Source organism: Vulpes lagopus, chromosome 24, assembly GCF_018345385.1.
Source record: "Vulpes lagopus strain Blue_001 chromosome 24, ASM1834538v1, whole genome shotgun sequence".
Taxonomy (NCBI): Eukaryota; Metazoa; Chordata; class Mammalia; order Carnivora; family Canidae; genus Vulpes; species Vulpes lagopus.
The window spans coordinates 26,652,554-26,667,275 of record NC_054847.1 but is presented as its reverse complement, the minus strand read 5'-3'; the positions used below and the strand labels follow the sequence as shown (position 1 = coordinate 26,667,275).

The 14,722-nt window shown below is 37.0% G+C and overlaps 1 long non-coding RNA gene across 1 annotated transcript in view; it reads right to left on the bottom strand.

Moving 5' to 3' along the window:
* Positions 1-8,329: 8,329 nt before the first annotated feature.
* The window catches only part of LOC121481806, a 61,811-nt gene continuing 55,418 nt past the window's right edge, over positions 8,330-14,722 (bottom strand). Inside the window, exon 5 of the long non-coding RNA XR_005985424.1 lies at positions 8,330-8,509. This is a non-coding gene — a long non-coding RNA (uncharacterized LOC121481806). The remainder of the gene's footprint in view (positions 8,510-14,722) is intronic.

Genomic DNA, 14,722 nt, shown 5'->3' with positions numbered 1-14,722 from the left:
ATAAGCGTAGTTTAGTTGCTGGCATTAAAAGTAAAGCAGTCTTTTCATTTAATATAGACTGAGATAAATTCAGATTAAGTATATGTTGTGTAAATAAAAATGGTTGTAACATTTATTATAAAAACAGCACACAGGACTATGACTTCTCCGTGCTTCTGTCATCACATACACATATGAGATTTTAAATCGGGGGCTCAATTGAACACGATACAGCATATTTGAGTTATACATCTTCCTTTTCACAATATATTATTGATCTACTCTCACTATAGTTTATTTTCTTCCTCAGGGGAAACTAAGAACTTCCTTATCAATTTGCTCCAAGTTTTTATGACTACCATAGCTTTGTCTGACTTTAACATAACATAATATATTCTAACACATCAATCCCTAGTATCCTGCCCATCTCTGTTCTAAATACCACTCCCCCTCATGATATGATTCAATTTAAAAAGTCTTCCCAAAGAGCAATCTAAATAAATAACAGGTAGCTTTCAGGCAAACAAATGAATTTGCATTGCTTTATATTCATCATAAATTTTTCACTTAATTACCGAGGTACCCTTGTTCAGAAACACAAAAATAACATTATAAATTAATTAGCACTGTCCCTGCGGATTTTTTAGAACTTCTGTGGAATGTAAAAGCCAAAAGTAAAAACAGCCTGCGGAGTCCAACCGGAGGACACATTAAATACTAAAGTCCACAAACATGTCATAGTATTATTTGTGGACTACATTTTGAACCACCAAGATTTCCTTGCTGATAGGTGGTACCCTATTTATTTTCAAATTTAAGGTCAAAAAAAGCCCTGTTCCCTTCTTTTTCTTTTGTTATATATGATCCTAACAGACAAAAACCCATATTCTCTTGAAAGCAATTAAAGAACTTACTTTTCCTCTCATTACAGAGTAATAAAATTGTAATATTGCTAAAATGTAACACCATATTTTCAAAAATGAGGGAAGTCATTGGCATAAAATAAATGTACTCTCATTATATAAATATTACAAAATCCGGCATTCAATATCAAAAAGTTAAGTCCATTTAATATTAACCAAAACCAAAGGTAACACATTTTTACTTAACTACTTGTAACTCTATAAAAAGGCTCTTTTCTTAAATTATTACTTCCAAATAATTGATAATTTATAATGTTTCTAAGTGGAAGTAAGGTAGCCTCAAAGGAAATGGTAAAAGTTCATAATTTCTGAGCATAAATCTAAAATAGCAAGGTGTCTAAAATGTATTAAATACAGTCTTAGTATTTTGTGAAAAAATGAACTTAAATGTAATTCATACAGAATACGTGATATAAATACCAAGTTAGTTCCCTAAACTTAATGCTAAAACTCATTTTAAATCTATAAATTCTTCAGTATGTATTATTTAGATTTTTGTCAAATCAAAAAAAAAAAAGATTTTTGTCAAATCATTTTAATTATATATAATATCATTATAAAAAATTGAACTTTTTTATTATTAGATATTAAAGTGACTGTTAATTCTTTTTCTGAAATCTCTGCTAAAGCAAGTTGTTTTTATTCTTGGTGAACTCACAACAGCCTGAAGGAATTAGAGCTGAGAAGAGAAAGTCAAGAGAAACAAAAATATTTTGTTTGACCAAGTAAAAAGCACCAAAAGTGGTTTGGTTTAAATGATGTACTAATTCGTAAACTAGGTCTAACTCTGCCTGATTTAAACAGCTGAGATTTTTTCTTTTTTTTTTTTTTTCTCTGAGTAGCTGAGGAATCAACTTAAATCCCTCTAATGCATGCATCATATCTTTAACATGCCTTTTTTGGCAGTACTAGTGAATTTTTATAAAAGGAATACAGTAAAATAGAATGCTAGTTACCCCCCAAAAAATTATAACATGGATGTTTTGGATAACATGTGTACATGCATTAGAAGTGAGCATATGGGCAACATTCCAGTGAAACTAAGAAGCAAATGATAATCTCTTTTCTGAATTGAGGACTGAAACTCCTGGTCACACTCTTGATTGATATATTTAAATCTGCTGAAACAAGAAAGAATTGATTGGTAGATTTCCCAGCTGCAGCTCATGGTAGCTTACCCAGCTGACCATTGGCCAGTCATCATGCTGACAGTTTCTGAACCGTCTCCCCTAGGCATATATGAAATGGAAAAATGGAATAATTGGCTAATTCATTTAATTAACACATTTCCAGAGTTTTCTACATAGTTGCTATGCTCTGCTCTCAGAAACATCAGAAGTACAGTCTGCATCCATATTTTCTGACCTCTAATTCTTTAGTCCGCCGTTGTGTCTTTGGGCATGTGGCTTCTGTTCTTTCGATGGTCTGTATGGTGCCACTCCATAAAATCAATGTCATTCTGCCCTGACCTTTCTTAACTTGAAGTTTCTTTTACCCCTCCAGTTGTTTGTGGTACAGAATAGTCTGCCATTAACAGGAAAAAACTGGAATCGTGTGGGTGTGTATTGGCATAAAAAGCCTGAATAGGAAGCTAGAGATATTTATACTAATTATTGAGATAATAGGTGTTTTAGACTATCACTATTATAAAAATGTAAACTGTTAGCAGTAAAATTTTATACTAGTCTTTAATTTTAATGTGTTTTCCATGTTTACTGGACTATAATCTAACCTAAATAATCGACAGAAATGTTAAGTAATGACTGACATTCAATAAGTAATAATCTTATTGAAAGGAAAAGCAATTAGCCAATGATTGAGCTATCACATTGACTATAAGGAGGAATTATGGGTTATTTTCCCCTGAAAATTGTAAAAGTTGAAAGCCACATTCTAAAAATAGATGTTAAATATCTACGGATGTATATAAAACCACATATATATATATATATATACACATACATATATATGTATATATGTGTATATGTGTGTATGCACACACACACACACACAGAGAGAGTTTTATTATATGTAAGATACAGTACATTTGGGAAATTTTCCCCTCTTCCTAAAAAGAAAAAGGACAGAAAAATACTCAGTACTTAAAACGGGACAAAGCATAGGTGTTAGAAGCAGGGGTATATAACATAGGATATTTCATATTTCATATTACCTACTTCTGTAGTATCAATGAGCCTTTGCCTAGCTCCTTGGTCAACATGTGATTTCTGTTTCAATAACAAAGCACCAACAACCAATCCCATGAGCGGAACGACATCCTACCACCTATCCCAGATCCTCTGCTACTCAGAAATACTCCCATTCGTCTCTTCTGTGCTGCCAGGAACCACAGTAGCTATTCTATATCCCCTGTCTTAAATCTTCCAACCCCTTCAATTTACTTCATTCTCCTTACTGGGATTCTAGATGTTCCTTTCCTGAGAAGAATAAACCCATAAGATATGTGCCCTAAATTCCATTTCCTCTACCTCAAAACTCTTCATGTCATCTTTTTTTTCTGGACTCCATGTCTCCAGTTTTAAAGGGAAAAGCATAAAACATTTCTTAAAATCCATTCTGTCTCTTGTGCTTTTTATTCATCTAGCCCTACATCTTCTCTTCATTCAATCGTGCATTCATCAAGCAGTTGCTTACGAGGTCAGTAAACAAACATGTACTAGGTACACTGTACGTACTACAGTGGTTTGAAGCCAGAGGGTTTGTTGTTTAAGATTTTATTAATTTACTTGAGAGAGAAAGAGAGAAAATGAGTGGAGGGAGAGGGACAAGCAGACTCCCTGCTGAGTGGGTAGCCCTACATGGGGCTTGACCCCAGGACCCCAAGATCATGACTTGAGCTGAACTCAGCTGCTTAATGGACTGAGCCAGCCAGCTGACCACAGAGGTGGCTTCTAATACCTCTTCCATCATTGTAGGAAACTTTCTTAATCTCTCTGGCATACGATTTGCTCATCTATAAAATGAGTAATAACTTCATCATGTACTAGTATGAAGATGAAATGAGAAATGGCAGATTAAACATTTAATACTATGCTTAGCACATAATAATCTTTCTGGCAAGCAAAATGCTAGTTTCTGCACGTTTACAGTTGAAACATGTGGCCCTCATGCTTGTGGATGATTTTTTTGATATATATATATATATGTCTATATGATAGACATATACATATAGATATATATATATATGTCTATCATGTATATATATATGTCTCTATATATAAACGTCTATGTGTGTAGGAATGAATGTATGTGTGTATAAAACATATAAAACCTCCTCAGAGTTTGAGTGTGAATATAATATGGAATACATAAGTAAAATAGACAAGTGACAGAAGTATTACAATTGAGAAGTAATATTTATCCCTATTTGCAGATCGTACACTTGGCAAATTCAGAGGAATCCATTTAAAATTATGATTAGTAAAGATCTTAAGCTGAGAGGTCAAGGACAAATAAATTTACAAAAGTTTATAGTGTTTCTATATTATTTAATAACCACTTAAGAGATAAAAAAAGATTTTATTTATAATTAGTACAGAAATATAAAACACATAGGAAAAAACTCACCATGAAAAACATGAGACCTACATAAAGAAAACAATCAAATTTTGCCAAAGGATATAAAAGTCTGCAATAAACTGAAAAATAGCCACCTTTCTAGGATATTATAATAGTTAGAATGTCCTAAATTCAGAACAAAATCCCAATGTGATTTGTTTGGTACCTAAAATAAAATTCAAAAATGCATCTGAAAGGATAGATAACATGGGAATGAAATTAAAATTTTTAAAAATGCAAAATATGATGGGAAACTTTTCCCACTAGATCTTAAGAGGTATTATAGAAGTATGATAATTAAAATAACATGGAACTATCCCCTAAATCAACAGACAGGAAATGGAAAAGAACAGAAATCTCAGGAGCAAACCATAATCCATATGTAAACAATAGGATACAAGAAAGGACCTAACCTGCCAGTGGAGAAAAATACAATTTAATAATTACTTCACTATCTAGGGCTTTTTAAACTAAATTATATATTTTTCCCATCAATAAAATTGGCCACAAAATATTTTTTAAGTTCTTATAGCAACTGTCTCATATCAAATAACACAAAAGTCAAGAAAATAAGCTGTAAAAATATTTTATACAGATTAGCTGTGGTCCTAGTATGTGAATCCCTCACTCACACCAATAAGCAAAATCTAAGACCAAATTACAGGGACAATCAAGTAACAAGAGAGTACAAAGTGCTAACAAGTGTGTGAGAAATAATGTATAACCTTACTCATGACAAAGGAAAAGGGACTGTACGATACCCTCTCTGCTTGTCAAAATTAGAATGAAATAAGAGTAATAGAAGATCCCATGTTTGTTATGGTTAAGTCAAACTCGCTATTGTTTAGAGAGTAAATTGGTACGTGTGCCATTTTATTTGATCATTCGTCTATCTACTCAACGAGTATTTTGTGAGCTCATTGTAAGGAACTATGTTTAGCAGTTGGGAAGTTAACATCAAAAGTTTTAAAATATTTTCATTTCTATTGTACGGATTACCTTTATCAAGTCAACCCTAAAGAGATGAGCAATGATGAGCAGGAATGTGCCTATAAAAGATATTTATTATAGTTTTAATACCGACATTTTAGACACACAAAAAGCCAACAATAAAAAAATATTACATGAATTTTGATATCTCCATATAGTTGCCTGTATACTCTTTAGGCAAAGTCAACTTTCTAAAAATGTGAAGGGCCTCAAGGGTGACTGATGGGAGTGAAAGCTGCCCATAGTACAATGACAACTGTGTGATACGCAACAGAGGTTAAGAGAGGTTGTCGCTGGATGGCACATTACAGGTTGACTTTCTTTTCCTTTGTATGTTTTCTCTATTGCTTATAATAAGCAAGTACTAGCTTTAACGTTAAAAGAAATATTATTCATTTTTAAATTCAATAGAATAGTAATAAGGAAAGAGTATGTTATTTTCACCTAAAAAATATGAGAGGGCCTCAAAGACACCTTTCAGACTTTGCTCCATCACGATCTCCTTTCTCTGGCATTTTTATCTTTCCTTAGCCCACCAAGGAGCTCGGATCTCTCCTATTTAAAAATTACGTCCTCCTATTCCTTTGAGTTAGCCTTTATTTTCCCTTCCTGGCAAATTTCTTGAAAAAAAGCAGTCAGGATTTCTTTTCTCATTTTGTTGCCACCCATATATCTTTTTCAAAATGTTTCCCACTCCAATATATTTACTGACCCAGCTCTATCTCAGATTACTGGCAAGTCTATTCCAAATTCAGTTTTCTCCATCCTTGCCATAATCCTTGCTCTGTCTACATTGTCTGATTTTTGGTTTTCTTCTGATAGTCTTCTCATCAATACTTCATTGCTTTTTCTTTCTCTTCCTGCTCTTTAAGTAGATGCTTTCCTCAATATATCATCCGGAACCTTGTTCTCTTCTTTCTACACTCTTTTCCTTGAAAGTGTCATCCAATTTCATATATTCAGTTATCGCATCTATGCATATAACTGGTAAATTTCCAGTTTTCAATTTCCCCTTGAACCATGTCTCCCCTTCTTTTCAGCTGCATGCTAGAGGTTGCTACGTGGATGTTCTTCAGACATCTCAAGTTCAACACGTCTAAAATCAAAATATTCACCCTGCCCTTAAAATGTATTTCCCGACATGACTTCCCAATTTCTATTTTACTTTCTCACGATTTTATGTACACCAAGCTCAGAATCTTAGACTACATCTTTATCTTGTTCCTCCTCACTCAATTAGTAGCCCAAGACGTATCAACCTTTTTGCTTTGCTTGTCTTTTAAGTGGCATTTCATTTCCTTTTTTTCATTCTTTTCAACTTTGATTTAACTACCCTTACCTTCATGTAACTTGGTCTTCTTCCGTAGGAATGATAACCTGGTCATAGCCTTAACTTCTTCTACTGCTGCACAACACGAGGCCAAATTTATCTTTTGACAGCACTGCTGTGATTTTTATCAGTCCTCCCCTGATGGCTTCCAACTATCTCTTAAAGTAAATGTTCTTTACCTTGGCATTCAAGAGTCTTTTCAGTCTGGTCCTCACCTTCTTTTTATCTCTACTGCTGTACAGAGTTTCTATGCTTTGACATGGGCCACTTTCTATGTATGAGTTACCCTTTCTGAAACCAATAACACCTGTCCTAAAGGACCAGCACAACATAACCATTACAGTGCAGCCCTCCCTGGCTATCCCCATTGGCTCCTGGGTGGCCCAGTGGTTGAGTATTGCCATAATCACTCTTAAGGCAATTACTGACTTCTAGTGGCTATTATTCATGAAAATGCCTTTCTTCCAATCTATACTGTAAGGTCCTCAAAGAACAAAAATTGCATTAAATTTCCTTAGAATACACCACAGCACCTGACGCAGTGTCTTGCATATGACAAACACTCAAATACTGAGGTACAAATTCAAGCATTTACAAGCAGAAAACTCACTTTTTGGTCATTATTGTATTCATGTATTTCTGTTAGCAATATAATTTGTTTGTCTCCTCTGTAAATCCTTCAGAAAAAAAAGAATCATACCTGGTCTTTAACAACAGATAATCTGTTGTTTAAAGATGTCTTGGAAACCTGCTATACAGAAAGCAATTTTAGCAGGTGTTATATTCCTTACCCATTGCTTTTTTTTTCTTTTTTTAAGGAGAGGGTATATAATTTTTAAAAAATAGGATATTGTTACATTATGATTTGTCAGGGATTATTCCATAATTAAATCTTGATTATTAGGGTGACCATTAGGGTTAAAGCTATTTCCTGATCCAATTAAATCTTTGCAGGAAAACATAGGTGAATGCAAAAGTTCTTAAAAATTGGCACAATTAGATACCCCAGTGGTCTATGAATCAGGTAACTCTTATTTGGCAGGTTTCTGAAAGGAAAAAAAAAAAAAAGCATCGAATGACCAGTCATCTCCCTGAGCTCCTCTCTTATTTTTAATAGCTATTACTCTCAAACCATGCTCATCTCCCCTGAGATACTGTGTTGGATTCTTTTCCTGGATAAGTCTTTCAAAAATTAAAGATAAATACAAGTCTCAGAATGCCAACAACATTTCTCTCTGAGACATTTCTTATATGTTAAACCAAAATGGGATGACATTAGAGCCCAGTCTCACTCAGATCAGGTGAAGCTTTCCCTGGGTAAATCTATTACACAAGACTGTTCCCTCAGCCCTGAGCCAAAAGAAACAAGAGTAAAAGCACAATAATATGGTAATATCATTCCAAGATCCCAAACGTATCTGTAAAACCTCAGCTGGAAGTTGGTTTAACCTCTCTCGTATTGTCATGTGACCCCCGAGGTGGTACCTTCCCTTCTATAAGTGAATAGAGCGATTACCATTACCCGTGGAAGCCAGAGTTCCCCAGTGACTTGGAAGAGTCTTGAGAAGGGATAAGGTTTCATAGCTTATTGCAATTCCTCCAGCACTGAAATCTCCTGGAGCTGAAACTCGTTCAGAAATGATGAGGCATTTGAAGCTGCCTGAAATGAGGGCTCTCTACTAAAGTGACTGGCTGGTCCATATCCCACCTGAGAAAATGATGAAAAATCATGATCAGAAAGAAAAAAGAAATCCAGGCCTATGATGGAGCAGAGACAGTGGTTATTAAGCTGACTTTGATTCAGGCTTGTTGAACTCCTTAGATTCCTAATAGCCCATCTGCACTGGAGGTTTAAAATGCTGCACTGATCTTTTAATTTCTCCCATCTGATTCCTGTGATAACTCCTGTACTCTGGATAATTAGGGAATTGAGCAAACAAATCGCCACCCTTCCAATCCCAGGGTAAATGCACTGTTATGGGTTGGCCAGCCCTTAGAGAAAGCCTCCCTGCCAATGGTGCAATGTCACCACGGTAGCTCTTCCCAGGCAGTTCCCCGCTTTGCAGGGTCGGGGGGAGAAAGTTAACATGTGGGGATTTAACTGAGGCTAGCCCAGAAATTGGCTGTCATCCCACAAGAAGCAAAGCAGGAATGACAGGACCCCTTTGCATTCACAAAATACTTGTTGCCACGTCTGAACGGATTTTCAAGTGCCATGGTGATCATTGGCTCACGAGATTCCTTCCCACTGGCTTCATCCGTTACATGCCGCGTGTATTTTAAAATGGAGCATCCTTTGATCAGGCTGGTGATCATAGAGTAGCATTTTGTGCAACACACTTCTAGCTACAGGACAAACGACATGAGCTGGGGGAGACTCTCAGCAGAGCCCTTGAGTTGGGGTGGGGAGCTGGGCGACACACAGGGAGAGGGACTTGAAGCTACAACAATGAGAAAGGGAAGAAAAGAGGGACATTTGCAGAAAGGGAAAGGAGCAACTGACTGAGGCAAAAGTGAGAGATGAGAAAACTAAACATCTCGAAGACGATTCAGCGAGCAATTGAGAGTCACCCAGGTGGAGCAGGATGGTGAAAGGCTGGGGGAACTACTTACTCACTAAGAACGTATCTAAGTGCTTATGTGGAGAGCAGCCCAGCTCCAAAGAGAGGTGCTTTTATGTTAGTTTGCCCACTGGAGGTAAGAAAGAAAGGCAGCAACAGGAAATGGAAGTTTAAGGCAACTTGTAAGCCCACATAGGAAGCGGCTGTTCCATTGTGGCTGTCCTGCTGCCTTCTACTGGCGACCCTCTGTGGGCACTGTCATTGTGGAAACCAGCAAGGAGCTGCCTCCAAGAAAAGAGAAACATTTAAACACACACACACACACACACACACACACAGATCTGGCGACTTTAAAAAAAAAAAAAGAACATAAATGCAAAGGACAAAATAAATGGGTTAGGGAAGCACATTCAACTTTTTCAGGACTGAGAAATGAAGGGCAGGGGGGAGAGAGCCCAGGAGAGAGAAAGGGAGGAAGAGCTCTAGAGAAAGAGGAGAGCCTACTAGAGAAGCCAGCCCCCCTGTACAGACAGCCTGACGCCAGATGGCTTCTTCTAATAAATATTCAACCTTAACTCTGTTCCCATGTAACTTTGTTGTAAAGCTGCCAGCACACCCACACAGATCTGGGCCAGCAAAATGATTACAGTAGTACAAACAAAATAGTGCAATAGAGGAAACAGACAGACAGGGTCCTGTCCACAGACAGGCAGGGCTGGAAGATGTGAGCTGATGGACCTCTAGATTTAATGCTTCGGAACTCCTAATAAGTAGCATGGAAGGGGAGGGGGCCTCAAAGGAAGAGAAGAAACATTTAACTCATCTTCTCCCTGCTTCAGGTTTTAGCACTGAAACATATATGTTTTCTTTAGAGATTACATAGGAGATACTGTAACTCAAATATTATTTTCCAATATAAGCTCTACATTTAGAGTAATAATAACTTTGCTAAAGGCCCTCCCTTTTTTTTAATTGCTGCAATATAAGGGATTTCGTACTTTAAGAGTTGCCAGTTGGATTAAAAATAGACGATTCACCATAATTTTATCTTTATATAACTTAGAAGCAATTCTCTATCAGTGTTGACTTCTTCCCTCCCTACCAACCCCCCCCACACACACACAGTTATTTTGTATTTAAATTCCATTTAAATATATCACTGTCTTGATTTGCAGGGAGGGGCATTCCGTGTACGCATGCGTTCCAATGTTTCTTTGGGAGGTCTTTGAAAACAAGGAAGCCAGAAGACAATAGCATTTTAATAGAGTAATATATGGAGATTTTTGAACCGAATGATGCCAACATTCAGCTTAAAGGAATGGTGATAGGGTGAAATATTATTTTAGAAATGTATATTTTGCAGTATATCAAAATGCGATGTTAGATACAACTAATACAGAATGATACCAAGCTTTTTCAATTTCAGTTTTCCAATAATATATATGAACTTCTAGTTAGAAATGGACTTAACCAACATAGTAATAAAATATGGCAACTCGGAACAAATCATCTAAAATGGTTGGTATAAAAATGAGCTTCTAACTATATTTTACTTTCCATTTATTGATCTGATAGCTAAACTTGTCCAGAAAAAAAAAAAATCCCTAAAGGAGCTCACCATAAGCCAAGGTTTTCTTACCTAAAATCAAGAATATATTTCATAGGGTTCTTTGATAACACTGTGTGAATGGAGACGTAAGTAAACCAACAAAACAAAAAAAAATTAAACACTTAAAAGAGCTAGATAAGTTTCGTTAAGTGCATACTGTTGTTTTGACAGTTTGAGAATCTGCACAGATTTTACATTTTATTACACTGACATCAAAAGCTGTATTGATAGGAAAGGACCATGTTTCTAACAAAGAGAGACAGATAAAAATTAGCATTTATCTTCTGGTGATATTGAGCTTTCTAAGGGTAAGTCATAGTTTTTCCCCCTTCCCACAGAGAACTGCGTCAGGGAACTGAAAATGCATTGGAAGGTTAAGCCTTCCCAGTTAAGGACACGATGGAGAGAAAGCCTTGAAAAGATGTGTACAATTGCACATATGAAATACAAACAATGCAAATATGTCCATATACAAAATATGCAGTTGTGCTTTCAAAAGAGGTAATGGCATGCAATAATAGGAAATTATTTGAACATCTGTTTGCACATTAATCTGCATATTTTTGCACATGCAATCATCCATTTGCATCAGCATATTTTGCATGTCGCATGCACACGTTAGACACCTGTTATTGAAAACCAGGTCCATAACATGCTGCTAATTCCCTTAAATATAATTCCACTTTCATGAGATTTATCATAGAATCCAAAAGGTAGTACTTTTCTAAGTGGATAATATACACAGGAGCACAGTCATGGAAAGAATATGTACTGCTTCCTCGTCTATGCATAGGCAGTAGACTTCAGTGTTTAGAGAGAAAACCAGAACGGTAGGTAAAGAAAGCAAAGCCAACATGGCAGAGATGAATCTTGACACAACCCAGTTCCTTCCTTCTGAAAGAAAAAAGATCAACCTCTGAGGCATAAATTGAGAAATCATGCTCATCAACTGTGCCAAGCACCTGTTTACCTAGCACATAGTACACAGTCAAGAAATATTTGCTGATTCCTTGGTTAATAAAGGAACGCATATTTTAATTCGAATGGTTTCTGAGGTTCGATGGTATATCAGAGTCTATGCTGACAGCTTTGCAGGCCTATCTCATTTAATCCATATGAAAATAGCCTTTGAGCAAATATTGAAAGACTGAGCTAAAAAGACTGGGCTCTGTTATTAACTAGAAGTGGGATCTTGGACTAATTTCTCTACTAACTGGTTTTGTAAAATGGGAGACTGGGTTGAGTCGGCAAAAATGCGGTACATATGGTGCTACTAGCCCCTTCTTTAACCGTGGTAGACATTAAAAAAAAAAAAAAACCATGCCGGCACATTTTCCCACTAAGTATGGACTTAGCCATAAATTCTTTCTTAACGCAGCACTCCAGGCAACCACCACCAACTGATCAAATTTGGCACACAAGATGAATCTATTTTCTATTCCTGGACTATATTATCTCTAAAGGCCCCTTCCATAAACGGAATCAAGAACTCTTACAGAACACTAAAATCCTGTGTTTTTAAAGACACTGTCCTAACTACTTGCTTGTTTTCTAATTACAACGCACCAAATATGCTCTAAAACTAGTTGACCAAATGCTTGCTCTATGTAGAATTTCACTGCAATGGCATCCTAAATGGATTTCACCCATAAAATATGCTAAAGCAAAATAATGTTCAATCAATTTCCCTCTTGTGGATTATCCATAAAATACTTTCTTCCAGGCAGTTATGCAAAGCGGATCAGGAAAGCAGCATGCAGCCGTAGCATAGCACAGCACAGCACGGCCCTTCAGGATGGAAGAGAGACAGCAGCCGTGGTCCAAGCTCCTGCCAGACAGAGCGTTGGTGGTGTGACAAGAAGCACAGAAACCCAGAGGCACGTTAAAAGGACATACTCAGACTACTCAAGTGATAGGGAAAGATGGGAAACAAACGCAGCTCTCAGAGAGGATGGGCTTTTGAGAAAAATCCTGGGAAATCCTTTAGTGTGATAAGCATTGCAAACAGCTGAAATGAATCCATCAGAAGTATATAGTGAGTGTTTGCTTTGTGTCCAGCACTGCACTGTATTCTTAGAGAAGTACAATAAGTGCCTGCTTTTGGAGAAATTGCATTCTAGTTGGAAGAAATAAAACTTACAGATAACATTACACAACTGCTCATAAGCCAAGGATACTTTTTTTTTTTTTCCAGCCACATCTATACCCATATGGACAACATTTCAATCAACTGTATCACTTCGAATGGCAAGGTTCCCACAAGAATTCCCAGGGTCCTTTTAATGAGGGAGCAAAATGCCCCCTGCTGTGATCTTGGCCTCTTGGGTCATTTTCCTAGCTATTCATTGTGCTGTGCCTCTTCATTTCACGGTGGTGGTAGCCTGTTCTTTCCGACTGCATATCACATATAACTCTTGCTTCTAGAACTGTCATCCGAATTTCCCCCAAGGAATCACCTTTCTCCCACTCCCAGTCTTTGAGGATTGGGTGGGGCCGATGTTCACACCCCAGCACCAAGTGTGGGCACACGATCCAGATCCAGAATCACAGTGAGTCCTAGCATTTGTTATGACTCTGGTGAAAGAGAAACTCAACGTATGGCTGGACTAGCTGGTGGCCATGGAGGGAAACTGACTGACAATAAAGCCCCTAAAAAGGGAGCAGAGCTGAGAGATGGGAAGAGACAAATCCTTAGTGGCATAGTATGAGCTCCGTTACATAGCAACATCTGATTCTAACTCTATTTGTGGACTTTTTGGTTTTCCAGTCCATCAGATTCTTCCTTCCAACCCACCATCCAGCTTAAACCATTGTAAATTGGGTTTCAATCAGAAGCAATCAAACAACTTGGCAAATTCAATGCTGAGGCAGTCAGTTGGTCCCATTATCAAAATATATGCAAAAAGGATATAAATCACTTGCCCCAAAATCCCATAATGAAGGGCAACAACAACAACAAAAATACAGAAAGTAATTTAAGAACAAAATAATTTGAATTACCACCTTATTATAAACTATTTTCTGTAACTATTTTCTTACTCTTGTGGGGACTGATAACCAGGTCCCATTTCTCTTCACATTGCCCAAGACCCTCCTAAATGTACCGTTCTGGGAAATCGTAGGAAATAAGATCGCCACCACAACTGCCCTTCACTGTACTCTTCACTTGAATTAGGATTCTTTCAAGTTGCTAGTACAGATCCTTTATGAAAACAGAGTATCTAATTACTGGGGAGAATTATCAGAATTCCAAGAAGTTCATTTTAGATCTATTTATGGAACTATTAGTGATAATTCTCAAATTAGAGTCCCTTCTCCCCCTGTTTATTTCCATTATGAGTCCAGGCAGCTCACACCGGGTCCCTCAGAGAGAAATGCCTAAATAATACAAATTTCACCTCAGAATTTAGGGTAATGCCTAGGGACAACAGACAACGGTCACTTCCAGGTCGTCCCAGGATACTGGAAAGACCCTACTGCATTTTTGCCTGACTCCAGGTAGTACACAATGGAAATATCCAGCTGGTGCAAATGAGTGATAGAGAAACAGCCAAGATGAGGAGAGGTTAGGTTTCTCCCACATAATATCAGAGTAAATCCACACTAACTGCCTCACTGAACCACCAGGTCGTTAGCTCCTTGCCTAACCTAAGAAGTTACCCTTCCGTTGTAATGAAAGTTAGCTGTGGGAACGTCTCCATCACAGCATCCCTATCACTGGTATCACTTTTAAACTAAGCATTTGTTCTTT